We start from the raw sequence: 8758 nt of genomic DNA on the forward strand, positions 1-8758 counted from the left end.
ATTCTTTCAAGATGCCATTGGTCCTAAATTGTTTCCATTTCTTCTTTTTGTGCAGATACTTGTCCGATCAATGTTTAGGCACAGGACGTTAGATGAATAATCACGCTCTGTACACATCCTAGCTGCTTGTTTGTTTTCTACTAGTGCTCAATAGTGTGAAATTTCAATTTCAAAAGGATGAGGCCTTTCTGGATTTACATTTTACTCGTACCTTGAGACTTGTCCGCCTTTGATATGTTCTCAGTTTTGTCAGCTGATGGGATATAACCTTTCTCAAAGCACTTTTCGTAACCGAGGAATCAAAGAAGCTCTGATCATATACATTGAAGCTCTAACTTTTCATTTCCAAACGGTCGTCTTGAAGTTTCTTTTCATGCCAGACAAATGCTCCGTCAGCTGCAGTGTTGTGGAGTAAACGTGGCTGCCACTGGCCAGTTAATTTTATCAGATAGAAAATCCATGTAGATGTCAAAGGGACAAATATTCCTGGCTTACTTTCCTACCCAAAGATAGTACTTGAATTTGACATTGTGTATGAGATACCATTTGTGTTTTGGCACATCTTTTAATTATAAAAACTTCACTTAGCCAATTCACTCAGATATATATTATTTTTGTAAAAATGAAAAAGATTATTAAGGTTAAGGTGAGCGCTAATCTCAGTGTTTTCTGCTAGTAGAAAATCTTCGTAACTTTACAATAGTTGTGAGGTGTGAATCTGATGTGTACAGGACCCTATGTTTTACCTATCTAGCAGAGTCCCAAGAATACAATCACTAAAACAGAGGTTTAAAATTAGTTTGTGGCCTGAGCAGCCAAAGGCACCCATGGGAAGCAGTGGGGGTGGAGGGTAGGTGAAGGTTTGCAAAGAAGCAAACCAACGTAGCATCACTGTTACAGAAACGAGGGAGTTGGTGGAGAGACTCCATACCAATCACCTTTCCAGCCATGTGCCCCTGACTGTTAGAATTCTGTCTGAGATCCCCTCATCCTAACATGGGTAGTTCATTGTAGTGTCCTGTTAAAGCAAAGCAGTTCCACTGTTAAAACTTGGAGCAATTTTTATTTTATTTTTTTTAAAGACAGTCCTCAGAAAGTGCCTTTTCAGAAGATGGTGCTGTAGATTTTTATGTTCAAATTGTAAATGGCTGAAAATTTGAGAAAAATTATTGAAAATGCCAAGTGTTTGGTATCATTTTATGTACCTTCAAGCAGCAGTTTCTGAGTCAGGGCCAAGAATAACCAAGGAAGGGTGTATTCAGGAGGGAAAGGTATTGAGGAACAATCACCAAATTCAACTTGTGGGCTTGAAGTAGTTTGGATTTTATTTAATGTAACTAACCACTTCCTATTTTAGGAGGATTCATGGGGTGGGGTGGGGGAAAGGGGGAGAAATAGCACAGGACACTTCAGGCAGTGGTGTAGTTAATATTTAAATAGGATCATAGATGATCAAAGGACATGTCCTCATTTTTAGAGGTGAAGCAGGTTCACAGAGATGAAGTAAAATTCTCTGGGGGCTTATAACGAGATAGTATATCCTACTTTGAGCAGACTTCACACAACCTGTATTTTAAGAGAGTAATGTTTACATGCTAATTGAACTTCTGATGACTTAATAGGGACTTTTGATAATCTAAGTGGTAAACATGTTTGGATGATTGTTGGTGCCCTGTTTTCACTGTGCTAAAAGATGTTGTGGAGCCGCTGATGACTTTGGTGAGCATTCCTCCAGTCAGGAAGAGTTGTAGACTAGACTAATAAACACTGCACCTCAGTAACCTTGTAATGCTGCATAAAGTAATAATAATAGCAAAGTTCTGCCTTGATTTCACTGTAATGTGCTTACACATGCCTGCAAAAATATACACACAACTTTCATTTTTGTAATGCCTTAATAGCAGTTAAAATATTTGTTTTTAAAGATGAGGTTTGTCCTTTATTGTGGTGTTTCCTTATATTTATTGGTAATTTGTGTGCAGCTTGTAGTTTCATGTTTGGCTTGAATGTTGCTTTTTAACACCTTTTTTTTATTATTTTTTATTTAGGAGGGAGTTGTTTCTAGGTGTCTTTCTTTGTGAAATCATAACTTTACTAATGATTGAGGAGAAACTGAATGAAATGAAGTGATCAGGACATAAAACAGACTACATTGGTAGCTGGATTTGATTTAGAATTCTAACGTGCCCTTTTCGGTGTTCAGTTTATTACTGTAAATCCAGTACTGGTCTTTAATAACATGTAAAACATATTTCTACATCATCTGATGATGATGATAATGGTCTCTTGATATTAAGCAAGATGTTTTCAAGAGTCAGAAACATTAACATGAGACTCCCACTTCTACTGATAGATGGCAGATTTGCTGGAATTGGTTTATTCAGTAAGTCTACCAATATTTCTAATATGTTTAAGCAGTGTCAGCACCTTTATTTTACATATTAATTTGGAATTGCTCACTTAAGTTCAAGTAATTAGGCTATTCAAATTGTAAAGTGGGGATAGTGATCCTTGCTTGAACTTTTAGGTCTTTAGGGAAAAGGAGCACTGTCAGGTTAATCCATAATTAGAAATACTTGCTTATTACTTAATGTAGGTTATAAAAATGAATTTTAAAGATCTAACTTATTTTTCTCTGTTTTTACTGTCTTTTGCTTCTGATTCAACTTAAACTAATTAATTTCTTTGTCTATAGTAACTTTATAGTCAGAGCAATATTGGCATTTAAACCTTCCTCTGCAGTGATTCAACCTAAACTGTTTTTTCTTTTAAATCTTAAATTCCTGAAAGCATTTCTTGTTTAGGTTTTATTAAAGTTTATTCCACAAAACCTAAATTCAGGGCCAAAACTACCTTACTTTTGTCCCGTTGGTAACAGCCATACCTTTATTTTACTGATTGAAAAGGACCAAAAATTCCTGTTCCATCATTTTTTCATGCAATGGTAGACCCTGCATTTTTTTTCCATTGCTCATAGCCAATTTCATATGAATTTTAATCCAAAAGTTGTTGAGATCCAATAAGATTTCAGTTCTTGTCCTCTTTGCTTTCCATACTTTGTAAATATGGCTACAAAAGACTTAATAATTTAAATTTGGGGATATTGTTTTTATTGGGCACAAACCCTTACTAATCAGTCAGACCTGGATTAAGATGTACTGTGGCATATGTATGTAATTACAGTAGATCTGTATTACTCAGCAGCAAGTGTGTGATGTTTTAAAACATCCAGTTTAAGCTTAAACTGAAAAATTGCTGATGGTGCAGAGACTCTCATGAAATATTTTCAGTAGGAAAAATAAACTAGTGCATATATCTAGTTTTAATTCATCCTCCTTGCTGAGACTTGGTGAGTGAACATTTTCTGGAATAAATTGTATTGTTCGTAGCTGGTTGTTCTGGGGTGAATGATTAAACCAAACTGACTGAATTATATGTCAGGAATCTGTCACTTTTCTTTCCTATATTACTAAAGTAGAGAACAGATGGCAGTGATGAAAGTCGCATCAAACCAACAATAGAGAGCTGTCAAAAGGAATGCAAAGGGGAAATTAGTGTTTATATTTAAAACAGCGTAAGCAATGGAAAGCCGAGGTTTCTGCAAGAACGACGTGCAGCTCAGAACCTTGTGAACCTGTATTTTCATGTTTAGTTCACCAAAAGGAAAAGCCTCTTGCATTTGGCCACTTAAACAAGGGAGGGGAAAAAAGCTTTTTTTCAAATGAGTGCTTGTGTTCCTGTTACCACATAAGCATGCAGAGAAGCAGCTAGTAATGCCCTTAGGTGCTGTACATTTGAATATTAAATTATACAGAACAGCATTTTTATTTTGCTTTTACCTAAACGCTGCTACTTTAAATACTTAGTTAAAATCCAATACATTGGTGCTATTTGAAACCATACAGCCAAAAGATTTCATGGGTAAGACCATAACATTTAATTACTGTTGTAGGTTGTTGGCCACAGTCTTCAGCAGCTGCTCCTGCAGTGTGCACAGCCATCCAGAGACAGAGCAGTCAGTTGGAGTGTTCATCTTCCGTGGCATTGCAACTGGTGTTATTCATGTTCGGCTTTTAACATACCTTCCCTTTTCCCCTAAACAAACTCACTCACCGTACTATGGCCACATGGAACATCCATTTCTATCTGCAACAGTCTTGTTACCCTTTGGAAAACAAGGGTTTAGTTATTGGACTAGTGAGTGTTAAGGCAATGAGTGATGGTTTATGGTGAAGCAACTGCTAATAGAGAAACCCAGGAAGGGTTTAAACAGAAGTTAGTAGGGTAAGCTGCATTCTGCTCTGGTTCTTGAGGGAATTGGTAGGAATCTCAAAAGGTGATTTGAGCACACTTGAAACGTTTGTCTTGCTGGAATTATTTGAGCTGCTATTGAGAACCCAGCAGACATTTTGCCTTTTTCTGATCAAGAACAGAAGCTGGAAGACAATTTACACTTGCAGCATTCCCAAATAATTGATACGCTATGGTTAAGATTTTAATGCGCTAAACTTAAAATATTTTCCTTAGCCCACTGTTACAATGCTAATATTTTAAAATGTTCATGTCCCTTTTTTGTTAAGGAATGTGCATTCTGGGATTACGCATGAATTTATAGAGTTTGTTACCCTTTCAGGTACCTTTTTGAACTAGTTTTTAAGCAGTAATGATATCTAACATGCATAGTTCAGTGGTAGATTAGCAGTTTCTTCTACAAAATTTAACCTAGATGTTAGTCTCCCTTTCTCTGCCTATTCAGAATAGCCTCACCTGCCTTTACTCAAAGATTGCCATCCAGTGGTGTCTTCGCTATTTACAGTGCATCTGCACCACTCACACATTTGCTTGATTTTTTTTGGAGTCCGGTTGTTGTTTTTTTCCTGGCAACTGAGAGGGATATTTAAGAATGTGGTATAATGAATGTAGGAGAGCAACGAACTGGCCTGATTTTAAGTGGAAGCCTTTTGGTGAAAATTTGATGGCACAGTTATCTCTGCAAAAATTATTTTGCCAGCAGCTGAAGTGGGGTTGGTCTATATAAAGAATTTTGTAATGTCTTGGGTGTGCAAGGTTTTAGCAAAGTGACATGAGAAGAAAAGTACCTTCACCTCTATATCAAGGTACTAATATAGAGCAGATCTGTGTATACTACATGCTGTGCAAAAGCACTTACCTGTACCTGTTTCACCATTGAGTTCTGGATGCTAGTTTTTAGGGTTGAAGGTGCAGGGAAAGTTTCAGATGGACCATACTGAAACAATTTTGAGACCGTGGCATGGCACTCCAGAATTCAAATTCTTGCTGTGACATGAACTCTCTCTCCCTCTCTCTCTCTGGGTTAGTCACTCTGCCTCAGTTTCACCATCTGTAAAATGTGGATAATACCTCACACTGATTTGTGAGGACTAAGTATACATGTTTTGAAGATGAGTAATGCTATAGAAGTACTACATTATTAATACACCCAAATTGAGGTATCTTTTGTAAATTTTCATCTCCGTTTATCAGTCCTGTATTTTGTTTAATGTTTCTCCCATCTGCCTGCTCTAGGGGTGGTGCCATGAACCCGAGTTGTGGTCTTTGTGCACACGTCTTATCTGCTCTGGGAGTTACCCCGTTGGGAAAGCCAGCGGTACTGGTCTATAATACTGACTTTGTACCTGTAATTTTTCTGACAACAGGATTGTTTTTTGTTGCAAGGTGGTCGGTAAGAGGGAGAAGCCTATGTAAACACAGATTTGCAAGAATAGCAATTAAAATATAGAATTATTGGCCAGTAAACTTGCTTATTGTCTACATTTGCCCAACTGTGGAAGTCTCTTTGAACAGATTATTTATTTATTTATTTTATTTTTTAAACACCCCGTTCTTTACAATAGAAAATACAGGTTGTACAAGGTTCTGTTCGTTTTGGCATATCAGCCAGTCAGTTTTCCATTGGAGAGGTGGATAGTGCCAGATTTGAAGAAGGTTTTTGAAATTCTGTGGTAAATTAAAAACCTGGAAAGGTTAGGGCTGCTGTGCCAGGCAAGTGAAGTGACATTGAAAGATTTCATTAAGTGATAGGAAGGCTATTAGAAGGAAGACAGTTTAGCCTTTTGATGTCAGGTAACTTGGCTGAATGTTGGCTTCATTGGGCTGTTCTGTTTTGTGGACCCTAATATAACCCTTTCCACCTTGGTGGTAGGTTTTACTGTGTTTTGGGCACAGTTTGTGTTAATGAGGAAAGTGTACTCATTTCTCCAAGTGAAGCTTTGCAGCGTTGACTCTGGCTTTGTTAAATGTTTACCTGAAGATAAGTGCTGCTCCTTAAAATATTACTTTTCAGCTCAGTACTGCAGATGGTAACGATTTTAAATGTATAGCCTCTGGGTACAGTAACTGTACTGATAAAAACCAATCTTCTGTTGCTGGCATTCATTGAGCAGGGTTCTCCCATATGATTAGCAGTACTGATGTACAGTAATTTGGCTCTCTTGTTTCACATGTCAGGTGATAAAATGAGTATTGGGCTCACAGGGTGTAGATTCATTTGCCAGGGAGATTATTTCCCTTGGTGTGAACGGTTAGGCTTTCCAGCACGGACTGCTCATGGATAAATAGCATTGGCATTCTGTGTGGGAAAGTGGTGACTGCTCAGTACCACAGGGCTATGGGGGTGGTTGGCATAGCTATGAGCATTGTCTATCAGGCATTACTTTAAAGGTTTCACTGTAATATGTAGTCATTGGCTCTGTCTGTACTTGGAGCTGGGGGCGTGATTCTCAGTTTGAGGTGACATACTTGTGCTAACTCTCATTGAGCTAGTGCACTAAAAATAGTAGTGTAGCATTGATAGTACGAGTAGCAGCATGAGCTAGTTGCCCAGAGTACAAACCTGCTTGGACCCTAGGGCTGTGTACTATTTTTCACATGCTAGCTCAATGACACGAGCATGAGTATGCCTACTTGAGCTGGGAATCAATCTCTCCCCTCTCCCTTGCCCCCCAGCTCCATGTGTAGAGATGGTCTTAATGTGTGTGTCTTCAGTTATGGGCCAATATGGCTATTAATATGTCTTCAGAGAATGGCAAATCATGTGGCATAGTGTGCACCTTGAAGATTATTACTAATCAACACATGTTTAGGTAAAAGACTACTGGAAGCAGTGGTGTGTATATATAAATGTTACATGTGTATAATACTGTGTACTTAAATAAAGAGAATATTTGCGCTATTTGGAATTCCTTTTTGGAATAAAGGGTTGTTGTTTTTTAACAGACCATTCCAGTGGTTTGGAATTCTCTTATACATTTATGTCTCACACACACACTCTTCCTCTTTCTGATATGCTGTTAACTGCTCCCTTCTGTTTTGGTGCTACCATTGCTTTATGCAAGAAATAGAATGTGTTCTAACCATGAAGACAATGCCTATTTTTAAAAGAAAAAGGGGTTTATCTCAAGAAAAAAACAGAGTTGTGATTTGAAACATTGCACAAAATAGATTGTAGGCGGATGACAAATGCATTGGTAAAAGCTTTTTTATTTTTACTTTTTAACCATCTTGACCGTGTGTGCCTATTTGTATTGCGGATGTGGGCTGCAACTATTTGGGGTGGGAGGGAGTTGATATGTGTTAGTATGGTTTGAAATGTAATGCTAACCAGAAGCAGTGTCCCCTCCCCCTCTCCTTTTTCCAAACAAACTGTTCTTGCCAAAATTTTCTACCTATCACAACTTTTGCTTTTTTTCCAGCACAGTAAAATATCATGACATAACTTCTGTCCCACTATTACTTCCCTCTGCTAGCCACCTGTAATCTCTCTACAATGGTATAGAATATACATAAAGTCATTAGATCTTTCTTTTGGCTTTAAAAAAATAAAATCAAGTTGGGTATATTGTAAACCTACTTTAATCATTTGAAGATTAAATTTTGTTTTGAAATGCATGTAATGTACTATTTAACCTTATTTTAATACTTGCATTCTTTTAGTTTTTTTTCCAAAACGTCTGTGAAAATGAACGGAGGTTGCAGTGCAGGTCTGAATCTGAAAGGACATAGGACCAGATGATACCTTGAGGGAATACTAAACATGACTGCCAAACCTTTGTCAGAGAGAATGTGATTTTACTTTCAGACTTCTATAACTTTTTATTTAGTGCTATTCAATGAAAAATAGCTGGAATTATAAGACATCCTTAAGTTGATATAAAATTGAAATGTGCATAAATTGGCAAGTTAAATAATTTCTCCACAAACTAATAAAATGGTATGGGGATATGGTGGTGATATCAGAGTTTTTTGGCACTGTTTATGCACGTGCTGAATACCCAGTTACGTATTGTGGTGTCAGCTGAAGGCTCAGAATAAGAGGTGAACAGAAAGCAAGCAAGGTTCTGAAAGTAAAATGCTTGTGTGCAGATTTTCAGTGGTGAATGTTGTACCTTCGGTTAAATCATTGTCTTTTGCAAAAATGTATTATGTCTGTGGTTGAGATTAAAAGGACAAGTTTTTGATTTTTGTTTAACCTTCTGTCGCTCACAATACTTGCATTGTGAAATTCAGTCATGGAACTCTTTCTGAGCCAAAACTGTCACCCAAGTTTTCTGTGACAGATTCCACTCCTCTCTCTCTGCCATTCTCTATACTGGAAGGACTCTATGTTGTGTTTGTTTTTACCTTTTTAAAAATTTTTTATTGGTTTTAGTGTCGCTTTGCTTCAGTTTGAAGTGTAACTTTCACTAATAACTGCAATAAAAAAAAGCTTTGCTCCAAA

At 37.3% G+C, this 8758-nt stretch overlaps 1 protein-coding gene across 4 annotated transcripts in view; it reads left to right on the forward strand.

Annotated features, from left to right (window-relative positions):
* Nucleotides 1-8758, forward strand: part of AGO3 (argonaute RISC catalytic component 3) — a 62352-nt gene extending 53594 nt beyond the window's left edge. For all 4 annotated transcript variants that reach the window (XR_006175357.2, XR_010594589.1, XR_010594588.1 and 1 more), the window contains one exon: nt 7975-8758. The gene's annotated coding sequence lies outside the window, so the exon portion shown is untranslated. The remainder of the gene's footprint in view (nt 1-7974) is intronic.

The sequence above is a fragment of the Chrysemys picta genome, chromosome 23, assembly GCF_011386835.1.
Source record: "Chrysemys picta bellii isolate R12L10 chromosome 23, ASM1138683v2, whole genome shotgun sequence".
Lineage (NCBI taxonomy): Eukaryota > Metazoa > Chordata > Testudines > Emydidae > Chrysemys > Chrysemys picta.